Consider the following 22752-nt stretch of genomic DNA (forward strand, 5'->3'; position numbering starts at 1 on the left):
CAGTAGGCTGACATCAGTCAAAGTAAAGAAAAAAATAGTTACCACAAAAAAATGAATGGTTTGACGTAACTATTTCACTGGTGTTAGTTACATAATGTACCTTCTATTTCCAACATACTTCAGACATCGGTAGGAGAATGTGTGCATAACAAAAAGATTGGAGTGTGCTACATGGTTGATATACCAGTTGGCCGTTGTGAAACCAATTGGTATGTTTTTTGGGTTGATGCATATCTCTGTACACTGCTAGAGTCTTTACTAGAATAGATAGAATTGTACTGTTTACCCTAATAGGTGGGGTACCTTCTATACCGATTTGACAGTTCCACAATATAGTTTAATCATTAATCATTCACGCGCGACAAGTATCTGACTGCTTCACCTGCCACGATTAGTCCTGACAAGACGATTACGGACATTTAACTGTGATTTAACTCAGTTCTAAGCTCTTGTTTTATGATTTTCCTAGCTGTTGGACAAATGTTGATTCACGTAAACAATTTTCATTCAATAATGTTGGTTAGCGTGACGATAGTTCATGACAATTGAATTTTGATTGCATTTTGTAAATAAACTTGTTTGTTATGCAAATTTGCACTTTTTTTCAGTTTTTGGGCTATAAATGTATGGAACTTTACCAGTTCTATATAGATGCCGGTGCAAAATGTTGTATCCCTCCGCGTTTGCGTCGGTAGAAGGGAATAGAGCGGTCGTTCCGGTGTAAACGCGTCTTTGGCCCGGGAGAGTTTATAGACTTAAACACTTGGAGACTTAGAGCAGTTGATGGTCTTCGCGCGCACCGCTCACATAGATTCGCAGTGTTTGACAAAAAAGTACCTATCATTCACCTTCGTGAAAAATAAATTTCGCGCGTTCGATTATGTCACTTACCACGGTGACACGAACCCTCCTTTCCGTCGCAGTCGTGGAGATGCATAAGTAAACTTGGTCTCCGAGAACAATGACTACTACAACTCTTTCCTCACCCTAACGACCGGAAGGACGTGGCCGGCGCCGTTGTGGTTCTATACAAAGCGAAAGCTACTGAGTTGCAGTACATTGAAGATGAGCAATTCTCGCTGAAACCAGGTGCACAAAGTCTTTCAAATTTGTTATAAATTCACTTAGTTATTGCATATAGAGAAAAAAATGATGATGCCATTTTTGTTTGATCGAATTTGTTGACCCCTCGGTCACCAAGGGGTGAAATAGTTTTTAGAAAAGTTGAAAACTCAGCAATTCTCTATGTCTTATTTGTGCTATATCTCTGAAATTCGTTATGTAACCTACTACAAGTAGCACTTTTCTGTAAAGAAGAATGATAGGGCTTTCATTTTAAGCAATCGTAATTTTGGCCGCCATTTTGAATTTGGCCGCCATCTTGGATAATATCATAAATTGCGATTTTGACCGTGTTCGCAAGTACCGATTTTCGATCTGAGACGAGCGGCCGGTAATATATCGAAAAAGAACAATGGAATTTGGGTTTATAGATAATACACATTACGAAACAGCTAGGACAAAACTAAAAATAAGAATGGAAGATGTGAAAACAATTAAAGAACGAAATTTTTCTCTGCTAATCTTACAAAATATCTTACAAATAACCAAAAAATAATAAAACACCTATCGCTCTAATTATATCAAACATACTAGTGTTGTATTGATTATTATCACTAAAATCAATAAAAATATTAGTGGCGTATTAGTTGTAGCATTAACCAAATATGAATTATGGAGCTAGTAGGCGGTTAACATGTGCATCCACTTGGTCTCAATACAAGGTAACCGGGGTATTTTGGCCAGCTTTAGGAAATGATTGCACAATTTATTACAAATTTCATATTTCAATTTCATTTATTATCAATTTCATATCGTTGAATAAGATAAAAAAGAAGTAATTACCTATAAATTGTCACAAGCTGCTTTTTTGTTCAGCGCGCAACTATCGAATGGTAAACAAAGACCTGTTAAAACTTGGCAGGGCCAAAATATGTTCGCTTTAGAAAGAAACAAACATATTTCGACAATGCCTCAAACTTCTATTTTAACTTATTTCTAATTGTCAGAGTATACAAACTGTTTCTATGGTGTTTTATTGATGTTACTACACTAACGAATCGTTTCTAGAGCATACATATTTGTGACAATACCTTTTGGAAGTTGAATTTGATATTACCACTTCCTCTTGACTTTGAGTTGAGTCAGCTATGACTTTGAATATGTATGAACTAGTTCCGAAATAATGCTACCTAGAGTCAGTTTTTGCTAAAAACTATGGTGATGCATGATTCTTGGGTGTGTTATGTAATTGCATAAAAAGCTCCCGGGTGGGCCAAAATATGCAGGTGGGCCAAAATATGCAGGTGGGCCAAAATATGCAGGTGGACCAAAATATCCACGTTACCCTACAGGCCACTACGTTGATCGCGCGGTTTGCATTGAATATTTTGAAACTAAGTTCGGAAAATAAGTTCAATTGATGGAATAACACTGATGCTCACCTAATTTTTTCCATGCATCTTGTAGCATTTCTTCTCAGCTTTCTAATGCTGGTCTCATATCGAAAATCGGTAGTTGCGAACACGGTTAAAATCGCAATTTATGATATAATCCAAGATGGCGGCCAATTTCAGAATGGCGGCCAAAATTCTAATCACTTCAAATGAAAGCCCTATCATTCTTCTTTACAGAAAAGTGCTACATGTAGTAGGTTACATAACGAATTTCAGAAATATAGCACAAATAAGACTTCAAGAATTGCTAAAATTTCAACTTTTCTAAAAACTATTTCATCCCTTGGTTTTTTCTCTATTTCTAATAACTATGTGCATTTATATCAAATCCAAAAGCCATTGTGCATCTAGTGGCCGAGTTTCAGCGAGAATTGCTCAGATGGTAGTTTTTTGTCAGTATTTCGGAGACTTTTTATTACAAAGTAGCCATTAGAACAAGTTATTTTATGTCTGTTGGCAGTAATGTAAATATATACAGTAAATATATAACTAAAGTAAACTAATCCCAAGTTGCGTGGTTGCGTATACGTGGTTCTTTGTGCCACTTCACCAGCTCAAAACCATCACGGAGGAGCAACTACGAATTGTGCGGTCGTCAAGCTCAAGCTCAAGCTGAAGTATTACTGAATTGCGATAAACATCAAACTACTTCGTATCTGTAGGGTAAGTGCACCGGTTTTGGCCATAGTATGTTATGTATGAGAGATATTTGTCCTTCTTCCTTCGAAAAATGTTTAATTGAATAATTTCAACGGGGAAATCGGATGAAATCGCTTACATTCTGCACTAACAATGAGTTTAAATAATCAAATTATGTTGTATTGTTTACATATTATCCAATCAAAAAACTTCTCTAGGCTCCTGTTTTGGCCATAGTATTTCTAAATTGGCCACTTGGGTGTCCTATTGTGGCCAATTCGCGAAAAAGTTGAAGTCACACGAATTTATTTTATATTTGGACTTTATCATATAGATATATTTTAACAACAGAAAATCCTCGTTTTTTCAACTAACCAAAGGGCCGATATATAAAATAATCAAACTAAATAATGATATTATATTCAAACATAGCAATCAGGGCAAAGTACTTCAAGTTAGTATTTGTTTAAACTTAGTAGGATGTTTAATAACACTGACATCACATCTTGATATATATTAATTTTTGTCTGTCATTGATCTACATTAAAAAGCTTCCGCTCTTTCCTTTTTCACATAGAAACTCAGTTAGTGCTGCCATCTGACGACTCAAATGCGCATAAAACTGTGGTTGAATGAAAACTAGATGGCAGCACTGTATGAGGATATTGAAAATCAGATGGTCGCACCGTGAAAGGATATTGAAAATAATACGGCAAGACCATGCAAGGATATTAAAAAAAAGTTCTACATTTCGCCACCATGCCATCATCATGAAATTACCAGTATACAAATTAGTTCGATTTTCGTTCACGCGCAGCGACATTCGTGTCCGCTTCATACAGCAAAAGTCAGGTATTTTGTACTAATCATCTTTGCTTTTTGTTAACATTTGTTATTTCCCCAGTTTCGCAGAACATACACGGAAAACAAAATCTACCCAACCGGTGGGTACAAACTACCTGAAATAATGTGAACATTATACAACTTACGTGTTGGGTAATTTTGCAATGCGAACGCTGAGTCATTTCAACTCAATAGATTTTAAACATGCTCTCACTCAATGGCGGTGTTTTGATATAAAGCCAACGTTGAGTAGTTTGAACCCAACATTGGATGAAAAATCAAACTGGTTGAAAAATTGAAAACCCGAGTGATGAAATTGATTTCGTGAAAGTGGCAAAGATTCGTGAATATTGATAGTTTTGGCACTGAGTTGGTGATTTTAAGTGACGAACGGTTTATGTGCATCTGTTTGTTAATAATAGCCGTCAATTAAAAACAAGATTAATAATGATTTGTGAGAATGGAGCTGACGCGGAGACACTTATAGGGAAAATTGATGAAGCCAGTGATCCCAAATTGGAAGGTACTTGAATTGATATTAAGATAGATTTTATAGATTGTTTTTCAATTAAATTCTGTTTTCAAATAATATTAATTCAATCGAATCAAACCACCCAAGATAAAAGAGTATAAAAGAGTGAACTCAACGTTGAGCATTTTTGACGTATTATTACACTTAATGCTATACACCTACTATTAAATTAATCTACAATTACTCAAAATTGGTTTCCTGCACCGAACGACTTCGTTGAGTGAAATCGACATAATTTGGGTAATTTTCGTTTTCCGTGTAGAGATTTTATTCCGTATGAAATACAAAGATACAAAACATGAATCCCATCTCGTGATACGAAACAGTAGAGCTAGACCGGTGGAGCTCTTAGTCACTCATCAAAATAATGTGCTGAAGGCAATCAAATTCAGTTTGTGACGAATAGAAGCAAATAGCAGGAGGTGCAGCACTCTCAGCCATGCGAAAGTTGCATATTGCCCCTGTGCGGCTGGAGAGTAATTCGTGTCGGATGAAAGCAGGTAGTATGAGGTGCCAAACCCTCAACAAACTCCAAACAGCGTTGCGTGGTTCATATTGACATTTGATATGGAACTGAAAACTGAGTCATATTATATTGAAATTTAATAGTCCAATGAGTGCATTTTCGATTAATCAGGTATAATATTCTTTCAATCGTGTTAGGGAAAACATTAGTGAATCACATGCATACATACAGCTCAGCTCGGGTTGGACGATAACTGCGTTTCATGTATAGACAATTTTCAAGAGTATAATAGCTTGTTAAATCCTAATACAATTCTCAGCATTTTGTGACCAAACTCTTTGGCGGTCACAATAAAACCCTTGGAGCACTGAGCAACCATGATCTTCACCCCTATTTGTATCGTTATTTTTTTTTTAAGTGTTAGCAAACCGCAGTATGTACCAGGTCCACGAAAAGTAGTTTTGTTTGAGTCTGGTTTAAATTTTGTTTGATAGCCTCGTTTGGTGCCATTTTGCTTAGTTTCTTGTATATAAATTATTTGTAATTTTGCTTTTTCGAATTATTTATTTTGCATGTATATAAAATTTACATTTCATAGAAAACAAATTGTAAATTAGGTCAGTAGGAGTTGTTCTCAAAAAGTCATAAATAAGATCAATCAAATCCTTGCACCAAACTAACGATAAATTTGTAGACGTTCCGAGTCGTCGACTATCAACAACAAAGCGGTGCGCTACGTGACACGGACGGTCTACGATGGAAAGCGGACAGGTTGTCAACAAAAGGGTCGGATAGCAAATATGCTGGAGGATTTTTGATAATAACCCGGTACTGCAGTGCTGTCGCGCGTTTAGGATCCAGTTTCGAAATTCTGGCGGAATAAAAGCTCCAAATGATTCCCGAAATGGCTAAATTGAATAGCTATTTTGTACACTAGTTTTGGTGCGTAGTTGACAAACCGGCCGTCATCAAAGGCCCATGAAATCTTCCTTGCTGGAATGGTTGGTGATCCCTTTGTGCAGCAGTGACACTCTCCGAGGGTATTTCTAGCCGATATTCCATCGGTCCACTAGCCGGTGCTACCCTTGCGAGACTCCACAGTAAACCACCGACGTGACGCCGCTACGTACGATACTACATAGCCAAGCTAGCCATCCAGTGACCTCGGAACCGACCACGAGAACAACCGTATCGTCAACAGCAAACCAGCCATCCAACCCGAATTTGAGGTGAACAATTCAAAGATTAAAGTATTCTTAGTGTAGTGAGTGATTTTGTTTAGTGATTAAAATAAAAAGTGTTTCGCTAGTACTGAAAAAAACTTTGGGTGGCTGCTGAATGAGTCCGGTTGTAGCCGTATAGAACAATGAGCGGATTTTGTTTTCTGAGGTAGGTGATTGAATTAAATGAGTTTTCAAGTGCAGATGCCCGACTATAATATCAAATTTAGAGCTTTTGAGTGAGTTTTTGAGGATTCTACTTTATGAGAAATCTAAAGTGAACTAAGAAGAATCCATTCCATGGATTTGCAGATTGATTTAGTTAGAAAATATGCGTTTTTCCTGTTTTCAATTGTGTTTTCATGTTGTATGAGATGAATATATGGGCTGAGATGAATAATGGAGCAGTTCCGCTAGTAGTTAGTATACGATTTGCGAATTCCGCTCAGGGACCAACGGTATATGAAAGTCCGCCCAAACGCTTGTGAGTAAAGAACAATAAAAAAACCTAAATCCACCTAGCGGTCAGACCCAGCCTTTCTCATTCAAACTATTATTTGTAAAAATAGATTTACATGAACGCTTCAATCCAATAAATGTATATTCACTCTTTAGGTTCTAAAATATTGATGTTGTAATCTATACATATAAAAATGTAGTCCGGTCTGTCTGTCTGTTTGATCCATGTAGGTTCGAAAACTACCGAGCCGATCGGCGTGAAAATTTGCATGAAGGAGTTGTTGGTCCCGATAAAGGTTTCTATGATAGTTTGAGACCCCTCCCTTTTCTGGAAGGGAGGGGTCCCATACAAATGAAACATACATTTCTGCACAACTCAAGAACAAACCAAGCAAATGAAACCAAATTTGGCATGTGGATGTTTTAAAGGGTAACAAATATGTCAATATTGGTTCGACGCCCCTCCCTCTTTCAGAAGCACATGTTTCTGCACAAATTTCTGCACATCTCGCGAACTAATCAACTAAATGGAACCATATTTGGCAGGTGAATGTTTTTACTGGTGCCAAATATGTTCCATAATCGACCTTAGGCAACATTTTGCATTGTAAGATGGCAACTTCCGGTTTCTGGAAAACAGCCAAAAATGGCCGATTTCCACCCAATATAATAATATCCGGATAAAGAATGAGGAGGAGGAGCTAAAGTCGACCACAGATACCATTTTGAATTCTAAGATGGCGACTTCCGGTTAGTGAAAAACAGCCTAAAATAACCAAATACCATCCAATATTAGTATCTCTGGAACCAATATGGGTATTTCCGGAATCTTAACGATGCACTGGAGTCACAAATCGACTACAGACACCATTATGAATTGTAGGATGGCAACTTGTGGTTTCTGGAAAACAGCCAAAAATGGCCAATTTCCGTCTAACATGAGTATCTCCGGATCAAGAATGATACACAGCAGCTGAAATCGATCACAGACCTCATTTTGGACCTCAGGTTGGCGACTTCCGGTTCCTGGGAAACAGCCGAAAATGATCGAATTACACCCAATATGGGTGTTTCTTCAACCAGAATGACGCTCAGAGGCCAGAAATTATCTTAAATACCATTTTGAAATCCAAGATGGCGACTTCCGGTTTGTGAAAAACAGCCTAAAATAACCAAATACCATCCAATATTAGTATCTCTGGAACCAGAATAATGCAATGAGCTAACAATTGACCTCAGGCACCATTTTGAATCGCTAAATGGCAACTTATAGGAAACAGTCGAAAATGACCAAATAATACTCAATTAGATATTTCCGTTATCGAGAGGATGCATAGAAAACAAACATTAACTCTTGACAACATTTTGAATTTAAAGACGACCACTTTTAGTTTCTGGAAAACAACCAAAATATCTAAATACCTCCCAATATGAGTATTTCCGGTGTCAAATTGATGCCAGAAAATTTGCTTAAAATGACCGAATACCACCCAATATGAATATATTCAAAATTAAGGTGATGTACAGAAGCCAAAAGTCGAGGATGTTGTCATTTCGATCATTTCAAACGATTTGTTATTTGACTTTGATCATATCCTATGGCCGATTCGTCGTGCATTTTCAGACTTTAAACACATCGCAAGGAATCAATGAACTTGGAACGTTCAAATCGTACGATACCACATTTAATTTAAGTTGAGGCCACATATATCGACAAAAGCAGGTATAGTTTTAACTAGTTTTTGAATTTCTGTTTTGACGTAGGACTACGTCTAACCGCACTATATCGAGATACATTTTGCGGAAACTAAAACCAAGGTGTAACGTTGGAATGAAAGATTTCAAATGGTAATACTGGATTACAATAATCAATATGTCGTTGGATTGATAAAATGATGGACAATTTTGTGATTCCTCAGTTATCATTATCATTCCATTGTTAAACGATGAAAATTTCATAAAAGTTTCAAGGTCGAATTTTCACGAACAATGTACCAATCACATGCGAGCACGCCTGGCACAGACTTCATAAATAGACACCAACTGCTTGCTGTGATATCCTGTATAGCAGTTGCCAAAAAAAAAATGACAGAATCATCCCGTCCCAATAGGTCAACTAATATTCGCTTCCATGAGCCTAGACTATTTTGGTGTCTTGAAGGTGAAGTTTTTTTGGAAAGTTTGTAACCACCTCCAGTATCAGACAGTTTTACGTTGCACTGTTAGAATGTTATTTAAACTGATATCTTGAAGGAAAACATGCTGGCACAGGCAACAGTACTGCACCGAGTAATGTAAGAATAGAGCGCTGGTCACTCGTCGTCTATCAGTGCAGTAGAACTCGATATACATTTGTGTGCAGCCAAGCCAAGTGAAGCCTACATTGTCGCTGTCGACGTACAGTGGGGCGTGTTGGATTAACGCGTAGGTATCGTTTTGCGATCTGGAACACAATCGGATTGCCGTTTGAATTATCTTTTTCTTCTTCTTCTTGTTTCGTATAGTAGCAAATATCAGAATTCAATATGATTCTCATGTCCATTTTAAATTTTCTGTGAATATACATTTTTGTTTGAAAACTATAACTCTTTATCGTTATTTTTTCAACGAACTTGTACCTACAGGAAAATTTTATCATGTGATATCTTTGCCTCTTGGTGATCGAAGAGAGAGCCATCGTTCACAAGACAAATAAATATTGTTCATTTTTTTCTAAAACGTACTCAGTTGAGGTCAGTATAGAAGCTTGTCTGTTCGCGTATTGAAGAAAATTGACTTATTAGAATGAATGATATTTATCAATGGTAAAGAGAATATTTTTTCTTCTAAAATAGAGTGCTGCAAATAAATAATCAAAATACAGACGATTTTGCCAAAGACGACTCGACAGAACTTTCCTGTTGCCAAGATTGAACCATGCCAAAAATGAACGGTTCTCTTTTCATGACTTTTTCTCATAGATATTTCCACCAATGAACTAGTTTTAGTTCCAAGTCGTTTGAGGTGTCGCTTTATGAATCAACGCTGACGACCTAGATACTTTATATTACTACCCGAGTAATTAGAGGCTTAGTACTGCCTAGATCATGATCATTATATTACCGTCACATGTTCCGGTCATATTCCAGGAACCGTTGAGCTTAAATTAGTTTAAATAATCAAGAAAACTAAGAAATGTGATTAGACATAATCACTCGTTTTTGGCCAAAATCGAACCTTACCAAAAGTAAAACGAGCTCAAATCAAACAGAGCCTCAAAGGGAGATATAACTATTGTAGTCCTACGTCAACTATGCGGTCGTGTCTTGGATACCACCCTCCTACTATTTTCCTTTTGAGCCACATATCAAATTGTTATGAAGTTTGTTATTTGTAAGTTCGAGAGACGACTCGTTCGTATGACACTAGTTATGTTCAAATAAGTCATGTAATCTTTGAGATAATAGACTTTCGTTGTTTTATTAACAATTTAATACATAACGGTTGCTTAAGTTCGATTATAATGAAATGAAATGAGAACGTATAGGGCAGCCAAACTTTGAAACCACGTGTTCAATTATAATTCATTAGTTTACCCTTAACTAGCCCGCTCATCTGATAACAATATTGATCAAATCGGTTGTGTAGTTACTGAGACAATGAAGTTTCGTGATTTTCCCATTTCGGTACATTACAGACGAAGTTATAGTTCGATTACAGTAAAATTTAATAGGGTGTTATGAGGCAGCTAGACCTTTCATTTAACACTAACTTTGTGGAAATCGGGTCAGCCATCTCTGAGAAAAGTGAGTGAGTCCAAGTAGTCTTCGGAATATGTTCCTTCTCATAGATGGATTTCACTTTTTTAAACATAACAGGCAAAGTAATAATCCGATTGCAAAACAAATCAATAGGGTCTTATGGGGTAACTAGGCCTTCCATTTGACACTGATTTTATGAAAATCGTTTCAGCCATCTCTGAGAAACATGAGTGAGATTAAACAGTCTTCACAACACGTTACTTTTCATAACTTTTGAACCACAAGTTCAATCTTTATAAAATTCAAAAGTTAAGGGTTTCCTGGATAGCCCGTTCTTTTGAAACTTGTTCAAATCGGTTGTGTAGTTTGCGAGATAATGATGTTTCATGATTTTTACATTTTGATACATAACCTCTAAACTGAAAATCCGATTACAATAAAATTGAATAGGGTCTTATGGGGCACCAAGACCTTTCATTTGCAATTAAATTTATGAAAATCGGTCCAGCCGTCTCTGAGAAAAGTGAGTGAGAATAAAAATCTGCACATACACACACACACATACAGAAAATGCTCAGCTCGTCGAGCTGAGTCAAGTTATATATGCCATTCGGCCCTTTGGAGCACTTTTATACTTTCGATTTTGCAAGTGATTGCTATACCTTTCTAGGAGAAAGGCAAAAAGTGAATGGTAACAAGTTTTGAGCGGATGCAAAAATAAGAAACTTTTTAGAACTCACCGAGTGATAAGCATTTAAAAGTGGACAGTATTTCGTCCGCAATTTCGATTTTAGAATTCTATTTTACACAGTCTACAGACCTTGTACGTAGTTCAACGTCAAAATTCGAATTCCTCATAACTATTTGCGCAACAAAGTTCTTGCCCTTTGTCAATAAATGGCACCAGTAGTAAGCGCTGGTCGATTTTAATTTATTTCAAACGCGATGAACCAAGTTACAGGAGACGAGCCGAGTAACTCGTCTCGCCAGCAATCATTGACGGGGCGAGCAAAATGTTTCACTAAGGAACGGGAGTGAAACTTGGTTAGTAACAGCTGAGTGACAGACGAGCTACTCGTCCAAAATTCGGCCGACTCGCCATCTACAGTACTAACATTGGTTAGACATGTGACTCGCCGCTCGTTTCCTGTAACAGGGGCCATAGTAAACAAACTGCTTCGACACGTGAGTGATTTTATTGTGGCGTCGTATACCTTTATTTTGTGATAATGTATGATTTTGCGCTAAATTTTGTTTAGTTTCGGCTTAGCATACTCAATGAATGAATACAGCGCTGATATCTACGGGGTCATCGCTAACCTTTCGATCCGGTTGGTTGGAATCTTCATCAGGGCCCATTTAAAATTTACTCGACACTAATCAGCTCGTACAGTTACAGAAAATATCCAAAGGGTGTAGGTTAGGTTCGAAAGGGGGAATTGCACTGCTACTGATACACTAGAAATACATTAATTTCACTTAATTGTTTTTAAAGGTTAACTAGCGGCTACTATTTAGGTTTTTCCAAAAATGGTGGTGTACGACAAGAGGGATAGATTCGTGTTTGTGTTTTGGAGATGTTATTTAAAGTTGTGTGTTAAGTTCTACTCATTGTAGACGACGCATTTCTCATCTTTCTTTGATCTTTGATCGAGAATGAAAGATTTGCGGATTTTGATCGAAAATAGGAGATTTGCGTAGACCGCGCACTGCGCGGAAAACGGCCACAATATGAGCAGCGGCGTGAAAAAGTGATTGCACCGCATGACAATACTCGGCTTCATTCTGCCAAAGTCTGTAAAACCTATATGGAAACGATTATATGGGAAATACAAGCACACTCGCCATTTATCTCAAACATGACGCCGGCCGATTTTTACTTGTTCCACTTGATGGCACGCGGTCTGGCTGATACGCAGTTCCATTAATATGAAAACAATGTAGTCCTAAAAACGAACACTTTCATTGTAACGGTATTTGAGTTCCGCAAGAAATATGGATCGAAGTTACAGCGATGGGCGATACTTTGAATGATTTATAGGTAACTATTTTTTCAAAATAGAGAATTGTATTGACAAAGACAGCGAAAACTCAGTTGCACTCCTAATGAAACGCGGTGTGAAAGAGAATTTTTTATTCCGCCGGAAGACACAAGAAACAAAAAAACACCAAACACCGCCGACAAAAGCCTTTCAAAATAATTAGCAGAATTTATTTAAATAAATTGAATAATTGAATAATTAGCACATTTATTTCACTCAACCGATTTGAGCAGGGCAAATATTTATTAGTTGCATGGCTTATTGAAGCCCATCGGAAGGACGTCAGCTCTTTGGACGTCTAGCCGAGCGTGGACACTGAGTGGGCCGAAATCATATGGACCAGTGATTGTGAATGGTCGCCTGTCACTGGATCGTTTGTTGCCGGCAGATAAGACGCTGCGCCGGCAGTAACTAGCCACCACTATCCTTTCGGTGAGTGGTGAACAAAAGGAACACAGGATAATAACCAATAATTCCAAGGACAATCTCCATGGCAGCTCTTGGTTGATTGTAAGAAAGGTTTGAGTAATTCAAATCAATTGTTCGTCGGTATTATTCGAGTTCGGAACCATTGTTCGCCTAATTGGAAGGATATTTTTCTATTTGTGTTTATTAATTTATTCATTATCATCATTCGGCACCTTCAAGTTTCGAGCTTCAATATTTGCTACTTTCTGTTGAAGTTCACTTGAAATGTTAAATTTCCAAACTAAAACTGGTTGGAGTAGAATGATTTTTTCCGCTGGACAACTTCTAATACTGTTCCATAGTATTCCTGATTTCAATGATATGTACTAGATTTAATACCCCATGAAGACATATCAAAGGATAGGTTTACTAAGAAAACTCAGCAGGGTAAGGTTGAGTTTGGCCTGAATTTCCAATTCGTAATTGTGGAAGACTTTACTAACATGACAAGTACCAACTCTTTTAGACACTGTAATGGTAATCCTCCTTTTGATAAACCTGTTGGATTCAATTGCAAAAGCCTGAAGGTGGAAATAACTCAAAAAGCAGCAAATATTGTCAACTTGGCACCTGGCAGCCGACGCGTACGGTTGTGGGCGATTCTGGGAGTAGTCCTTCCCGTACTCACAAAAATTTAGATGTCAACTCGATAGCCAATCTCTCTGGTTCATCCAGCACAGTTGTGTGCTGGTGACGTTTTATATTTTTCCACATTACTCCATACAGGGCGTGCACATATTTTCTAATTCATAATCGGCACATTTTCATTCTATTTCCTATTTCTAGATCCAAACGTTCGAATACAATCAGTTCAACTGCGTTGGCGACATTTATAGTCGTAAATTGTGCAAATACGTCAAAATGCTGAACGGAAAAAGTAAAGTACGCCAGACAGCAGCAGCAACAACGGCCTGTAGCTTTCTTTGACAAATATCCATCCGTTTGCCGATATATATTCCTTTTTCCAGCACGATTGCATCGCATCGTTTCGATTGGCAATGAAATGCACATTAGAGTACGTGAGCAGCGTACAATTGTGAGCGCTCACCGCTGTACCACCGATGGTCGCACAAAGGCCACTTCATTCGGTATTCTGGGAGACAAATAATTAATTTCATTATTTTCCGGCTATTGACCACACTGCAGGTGTGTGGAATGTGGTGTCAATAATCTGTTCCGTAGAGCTAATTGATTAGCAGCGCAACGCCTGACTGCCAGAAATGGGGTCGATTGCTGCAGTTCGAAAACAGCGCTTAATCAGTTAGCCTCTAGTATTTTTTTTTCATTTTCTCAAGTTCTTCCTTGGTAGATTACTAACTTATCAAACCGAAAGGTGAACCAGAAAATGCTCCTCCTTAAGTAACGATGTTTCACCTACTAATGGATTACAGTCGATTCACGTTGGTATGGTAAAACACTTGAAGTAATATTAAGCTGATCTAGCATTCAGAACAATTCAAGAGGAATTTCTGTACGATTATTATGATTAATAAATCATGGTGTGTTACTCTCAAGTTAATACCATAACTCTGTTCATAAAATACAGTGATATATTTTTCCTCCTCTATGAAGCAACCTAATTAGTGCGCCATGAACCTGTAACGATCCTTCGCCATACGCCACACGGGAATTCACTCGCTTGCTTCAACTTCCTAGCCCACATACCTGCAACTTCTTTCTTCCGAGCTAGATGTACTTAATACCCGTCTGCTGGCGTTCACCTCGGGCATCAACTTTGCTTTTTCCTGCTCCACAGGCTATTAATTTTCATGCAAACTTTAGATTCAGAGCGGGAACATCAGTAAACGGAAAGAAAGACTCGTGTACTTCTTGCCCGGGTATTATTGGTATACGATGTGGATGTGAGTGTGAGTGTGTGTGTGTGTGTGTGTACCTACAAGCACATCAGGCACTTCAATGCAACAATTCTAAAGCATTTCCGAGGCGGAAATCATTAACCACAGGAAGCTGAATGTGTTGGGTTCTTCGGTTTCCCGTTCATTTATATCCATCTTGTTTTTTTTTCTCGCTTCGTTCGATAAAACTACTGCACCAGTTTAAGATCGTAAAGAAATCACGATGTTGTTGGAAATATAAGCAATACTAAGGCCGAAATCTTGAGCTCTTATTCGTATAATTCATTTCATTTAGCAACAAGTTTCGTAACATCGTCATCTATACCGATTTGTCTGTGGCGTTCAACAAAGTTAATCATGTCATTATGATGGCTAAACTCGAAAGACTTGGTATTAGCGGCAGTGTCCTACTTTGTCAGTCGTAAACTGATTCTGACTATCTATGATTCTGAAGCAAAAGCTTCTTCGACCTTATCTGGAATCCCACAAGGCTGCCATATGGGACCGCTTATCTTCCTGTTGTACTCCAATGATGTGAACTGTTTGCTAGAAGTCCATCGGTTATCCTTTGGTGGCGATCTGAAGACATATGTTGTTACCGTTGCGCAACTCTTGCCCTACAATGCCCATGTAGGAAAGTGCAAGCAAGGGAATAAGTAGTGTAGTGTAGTAGATACGATCTTGATGTATTTTTGTTTATGTTTAGGTTGGGCATGCGTTTAATTGTAATTATATTTATGTTGTTGTTAGTCAGAGTGTTAATAATTAAATGTAGGGATTAAAATTAATATTAAAACTCCAGTGGACAATAACGTCATAAATAATTAAAAAAATATTTGTACTAAAAATATAAAAATACAACCCTGCTGATGCACCGCACGAAATCTGCTGCACCATGCACGGAGAGAGTGGCAGATGGAAATGCTGATAGGTGGTAGAGAAGCTTGGGAGCCGGATACTGTCTTCTTGACCTGACCGGCGACGAGTAAAGACGTGATTACTGGGTAAAGACCCCACAAACGAGAACCAATTCTATACGAAGGAAGGCCATTGAAGTGAAATTTAGCACCAAAAAATTAGTGAGCCGGTTATCAAAAATAAGTCAGGACCTGTTAATATAGTCTGGCTGAATCCAGGCGGAAAAGCCACCGACCGGACCCCCGGTTTGACGCAGCTTGTGAGGTCGTAGTCATCCTGGACAGGAACCACGACGGGTTGTTGTCCCCTCCACCAACGGCATCGCAACGAGCATCGCGACGAGCATCGCGACGAGCATTGCGGCGACCATCGCGACGAGCACCGTGCAGAGCAGCAGCGGTACCGTTAGAGCTACCAGCGCAGGCCACGTGCCTCCCCCACATTCGGACAAGCAGAGTGAGTGGTTTAAAATAAAAACTATTAAAAATATAAATTAGTTGAATTCTTGGTTCCGAAGTAGACCCGGAGCCGACCCTGAGGACCTTTGAGTCTCTCACGGCCGACAGGGAGTAAAGAAAAGAGGTCTTGGGAACCCAACCCCAATCCGTCCCCAGAGGAACGACCAGGGACTAGGGGCTTTGGCAAAAGCCCTTCAGGCTGAGCAGTAACAATTTACATGAAGATCCATTCGGGCGGTAATGTAGTGTGCCTCTACGTGTGCCTTCTGGATAGTACTACATGCATATCAATAAATAAATTATAACTAAGTGGTGATTTGTGTGCTCCCTGGATATGAATCAATGACGGAAATATTTTGCTTAAGACTAGTTTGGTATTCTTCCAAAAAAAAAGTCAATTTTAACCTGGCTATTGCACTTACTCGTCATCTTTTTGACTTAGAATATGCAATAACGCGTGCCAAGTATCAGCTAGTAAAATAACCCAACGGTTTCAAGGTCAACCTCGGATCGTTACACGTCAATATGTGTTATACTAATATTTTTTCTTCGTTTTTGTTTTGTCATCATTTGCATAATCCGCTCGGAATAATTCCAATGCATATTTAGCCTCGCACTAATCCGCTAGTTTATTGCGAATCGAATATTTAAATGAACTAATCTAATTAGGTGGAAAATTTCACCCCAGCAACACAGCATTCCCAACAGAATTGGTGACAATATCACCGAATATGGAAAAAGGAGGTGCGTGAAGTTGAAATCACTGAAAACGTGGCACACAAATCATTCCACCCACAAGCTATCCCCTCGCGGAACCTGTCACAACATTTCTACTTAACTACTACTATGTATAAAACCTGCCGGCCTATGTTTTTCGTTTCGAAGCGCTCGGAGAATTCCCACCGGATTTCAGTTAGATCAATAAAAACGGGAAGATTTCCACACCCATTATTCCAGCTGCAGCGCCGGTAGCGGCAGCACGCATCTCGCCGAAAACAAATGTCCTGGCTGACTGCGAAATCCGACAATGAATTGGTACAAATTGCACTCAATGGCGCACTGCGGCGGTGACAGCCGGAGCCAATCTAAATAACAAATTTTTCATGCATAAATTTGATTATTTTCAACGCGTCATTGAATATGCAGTTTATTTGCATGTGCACATTAATCTAAATTTCGTGCTATCGCCAAACCCGGCAAACAGAGCGAAACCATGCTGGACCAGACACCAGGCCGACGGCCGCCGCGCCAACGTTCAGTAATAACAATAATTATTGTTATTGTCATTGGGGCGAAGCGCACCCCTTGCCACAATATGGTGGCAGCTTGCCACGTGTGAAGCTTCGACAGCCGGTGTACAAACGGGAATACTGGGTACAACACGAAATGTCAAATCACAGTGAAAGCATGTAGAATAAAAGTCGGTCTAAATGAATTGGTACGTTCCAATTAGAATCTGTTTCTCATGTCCCATAACCCGTTACACAATGTTTAGCGTAGAAGTATTCTACCTCAAACTTTTTGTAGTGTCATATGAGACACGTAGAAGCTTGAGCTGCGCTTAGTGCGAAATTTTTTCTTACGTAGCTGTTGGCCCACATTGAGCGGCCTACAACAGCGTCTAATCCAGAACAAACGGTTGAGAATCGGAATGCGAAAGAAAATTTAACTTTTTTTTCATATTTGGTAAGTAGTCAAATACGAGCGGATGAGAGAAGAAAATCAAGGAAACGTTTGATCGTAAAAAAGAACGTAAAAGAAAGGTTAGATTGTTAAGCTCAGCGTTTGTACGTGATGTAGCGAAAAAGGTGGGCACATCTGTGTCGAACGTTGTACGTGTTAAGAAGACACTCAGTCCGAAGCAACGTATGCCGAAAAGAAGTCCGAAACAAGCAGCATCGGTCAAACCGAGAGCCAGAAAGTTGTACGATGACTTCTTTTGCAAAAATGATGCCTGTATTATACTGAATGTTAAGACCTACAAAAAACTGGACTATCAAACTTTGCCAGGACCACAGTTCTACACGGTACGGGAGGGAAACCCCCTTGAGAAAGAGACGACGTCTATTTACACATTTGGGGAAAAGTTATGGTATGGCAAGCAATATGCGAGCGTGGGAAATTTTATCAGCCCTCCATTACAACTGATTCTATCTATGAACACTGAAACATACATTAAAGAATGATTAATGCTCATGATTCGTCAACATACAGGCTCATGAGTGTTTTGGCCTGATTTGACATCCTGGAAACATGCGAAAGCCACTCAGAAGTGAATTGAAGGAAAAGTCCGCCATCTTGGTTACGGTAAATGATGAGAAACAGCAAAAAGCAGTATTTTTATTTTATTTATTTATAGCAGTATTTGTAAGTGATTATATTAGAGAAAATGTTTGCATAAAAAAAAGTTGAACTCAGAAATCAAAATACCCATTATTCAGTTATTTCTGAGTGTGCCCATACTTTCTGGTGTGGTCTATACTTCATAAGAACCCCATTGTATAACTCCCAAGCGCGTTTTTGGTTACTAGGTTCTGCTTCCTGTGTATCCTGTGTAGTTACTGTGTGTGAAAGCCTATTTCTATTTTCCACTATCTGGTAGTGATATTATGAAAAGGAGACAGTTGCAGTTATCTATCTTTTATTTTAGTTACTATGTTGGTTTCGGGATCTAGAAGGTGTTGACTCTGCCGACCTTCCAAAGAGCCTTTACAGAATGACTGAGTACAAGCAGTACATTCTTGAGTCAATTTCCATTCGTCTAGCCCAGCCTCAAAATAATATCAGAATCTTAGAAATTGCATTAATTTCTTCTGACTTTGATCGTATTATGCTTTATTTATTGCATATAGGAGTGTCAGAATGATAAAAGACCAGGATAAAGAAATTAAATAAATAGATCTTGCCCATGCAACACTTAGCGTGTTAAACTGAAGATTATAATAATCAATTAATAAACGAAAAAATATTATCGCTATTCTTTGCCCGGTTTAACAGTAAGAATAAATCGGTCTTTATTTCTATTGCGCTTGAACCTATTACGGTGGAAACAACTGCACTGTTTGTCTGCGTAGCCCTGCATACAAACTTTCATGCAAGATTGCATATTTTGTTTTGGAGTGTCAATTCAATTCAATTCAGTTGGCCGCGTGTCGGTAGCTTGCTCCACGAGTACAATTTTAAAACAGGATGTACGACAAACTTGCAGTACTTAAGTAACGATACAAGTTTGTCGAAATAAGCAATGCTCCAACTCTTGTACCAAAAGTGTGAGAGCCCATATTCAGTGGGATACTTAGTCAATATTCACCGTGAAAATTGACTGAACATTGCACTGAATATTTCAGGCATAAGAGTTATAGCATTCCACTATTCGTCAAACTTGAAGTACTACTTAAGGACCACAAGTTTGTCTTACATCGTTTCTTCCAATTGTGCTTGTAGAGCGAGCTATCGGCCCGCGATAAAAAAGCACCCCAAAATTGAATATGCAACCCTGCTTTTTTTTCTCTGTTTGGACTCATCACTGCGACCAGAGACATTTGATCTATTGTGATATTGCCCAGGTGTTTTATGTATTCTGCACTTCATATTATTGGCTAGTATCACTATTGAAATGAATGATACGCTTTTTTCATTTATATCCGTGCTTGTGTGTGAGATTTCACCCTTCCGTTTAAGGCTTACTGCTCTACAATACCGAGCCTCTTTCTATCCTACCAATATCGCCAAATTATAATTCCCTGGAGCGAGACTTCACCTAACGTTCCTCTCTAGCCAGGTTTATTCTAAGAGGGACTTATTATGTCAAGTAGAAGGAGTCTTATCGAAACCTCGTTCCCCGTGTCTATATCGCCAATTACAATTCCCTGGAGAGGATAAATATTCCTATGATCAGTTTTATGCGACTCTCCGTGCGACACTGTCCTTTCATCTTTACTCTGCTACTATCAGAACATGCATGGTCTACGCAGCAAAGTAACCGATTTTGCTTTGGAAGTGTCCAATTCGCTTTACGACTGCATCATTATCACCGAATCCTGGCTAGACTCTCAAATTCCATCTTCCCAACTGTTCGGCATTGATTATACCATGTATCGGACTGATCGTTGCTCGACTAATAGCACCAAGGCAAGGGGTGGAGGAGTAATCGTTGCTGTGCGACGATCGTTGGCGTCGGCATTATTGATTGAAGCTATAGATGACTCGCTTGAGCAGCTGTGGGTAACAATTATAAACGGTGAAATGAACATTGTGATCGGCGCTATTTACATTCCTCCTAACTTGCGAAATTAAGTTGAGATAATTGATCGGCATATTTCATCAGTCGAAAAAGCTGTCAACTCGACTAGTATTAACGACGATCTTCTTATCTTCGGAGATTTTAACCGTGCTGGTCTTTCCTGGTCGATGCAGACGGAGGCTAATCATCTCGTTGTTGACGCTTCGCGCTCTTCTGTTAATGCCGGTAGCACCGATTTATTAGACGGTATGGCATTTCACTGCATGCAACAAATTAATTCTGTTTGCAACCAGAATGGCCGATTTCTCGATCTAGTTTTCGCAAACTCGCATGCCTTGCCAGCATGCTCAGTCACTATTGCACCTGATCATTATGTAACATTGACGTTCATCATCCTTCTTTGATGGTTACTTTCAACAGAGCTATCAAAACTCAGTTCATTGACGAGTTTGATCCTTCCAGTTTTGATTTTCGGCGCGGGAATTTTGATGCAATCAATTCTGCTTTGAGTGATATTGATTGGTCATTTCTCAATCAATGTCAAAACTTGGATGATGCCGTGTCAGAATTCACTCAAATAGTTCAGGAACTTATAAATCAGCATATTCCGAAAGTTCGTCCTCGTTGTAAGCCTGTTTGGGGAAACAGGCATCTTACTAAGCTTAACCGCACTCGAAAGTCAGCTTTGCGCGCATATCAAAAGAATAGAAACCCTATCAATCGGATCCGGTTTATTTCTGCCAGTCGTTCCTATGAAGCATTGAATAGAATTCTGTACACAAGGTTCGTGCGCAAAACGGAACACAACTTACGTTTAAATCCAAAAGCTTTTGGAAGTTCATTAACTCGAAGCGTAAGGAGGAAGGATTACCATCCAGTATGTTTTTGCTGGACAGTGAAGCTTCATCGACGACAGAAAATGTGATTTGTTCGCCGAACACTTCGCCAGCGTTTTTAACACGGAGTGTGCTTCACCTAACGACATTGCCGCAGCTTTGGCTCAAGTTCCGAGCAAGTGTTCGATGCCGAAATCTTCACGGTTACAATCGGAGAAGTAGCTAAAGCCATCTGTAACTTAAAACAATCTTACTCTCCTGGTCCCGATGAAATTCCTGCCGTTCTTCTGAAAAAATGTACTGATAGTCTGGTATCACCGCTTACCGCTATTTTCAATCTTTCTTTGCAACGACATCAATTTCCCTGCAGCTGGAAAGAATCATGTTTCCAGTATTCAAGAAAGGTGATAAACGTAATGTGGAAAATTATCGTGGAATTTCATGTTTGTGTGCCTGCTCCAAAGTGTTTGAAGCCATTATTCATCATCATCTTATGTTTAGCGTGAAAAACTACATTTCTACTGCGCAGCACGGATTTTTTCCTGGTAGATCTGTTTCAACAAATTTATTAGAGTTCACTTCATTTTGCCTTCGCGGCATGGATCGGGGCCTTCAGATCGACGCTGTCTATACGGACCTCAAAGCTGCCTTCGATCGTGTTGATCACGGCCTACTTTGTGCCAAGTGCGACAAACTCGGAACTGCAACTGGAATGGTGGCATGGCTAGACTCGTACTTTCGGAATCGTAAGATTGCCTTTAAGTTGGGCACGTCGCGATCTACCTGGTTTAGTAACAGTTCAGGGGTTCCACAGGGTAGCATCCTGGGACCGCTACTTTTTTCGCTGTTCATCAATGACGTTACAAAAGTTTTACCACCTGGCACACGTTTATTGTACGCAGATGATACGAAAATTTTGAAACTTATCGAGACTGCTGCAGATTGCTGTAGGCTTCAATCGCTGATTGAACTTTTTAATGACTGGTGCCATCGCAACTATATGATGCTAAGCATTCCGAAGTGTACCGTGATCAGTTTCCAGCGCAAGAAACAACCTCTCTTGTTCAATTACCACATTGCCGGTACATGTATACAACGTACCAATGTCGTCACCGATTTGGGTGTTTGGTAGACACTCAACTAACATTCAGGCAGTATTTGTCGATGATTATCTCCAAAGCTAATCGTCAACTTGGTTTGATATTCAGAATTGGAAATGAGTTTGTTGATTATGGCACCATGCGAGCTCTCTATTGTTCATTAGTACGCTCTATTCTGGAAACTGCTTGCGTTGTTTGGGACCCGCATTATGAATTTTGGAGTCAGCGAATTGAGCGCATACAAAAACATTTTGTTAGAAGGATCTGCCGTACTTTGCCATGGAGAGATCCAGATCATTTGCCACCTTACGAAAGCCTCTGCTTGTTGATTGGAATATCCCCTCTCGAGCAGCGCCGCAAGGAGATAATTGCCAGAATGACTCACAATATTTTGACTAGCCGGTATGATTGTCCAG

The sequence above is a fragment of the Wyeomyia smithii genome, chromosome 3 (assembly GCF_029784165.1).
Source record: "Wyeomyia smithii strain HCP4-BCI-WySm-NY-G18 chromosome 3, ASM2978416v1, whole genome shotgun sequence".
In the NCBI taxonomy this organism is placed as follows: domain Eukaryota; kingdom Metazoa; phylum Arthropoda; class Insecta; order Diptera; family Culicidae; genus Wyeomyia; species Wyeomyia smithii.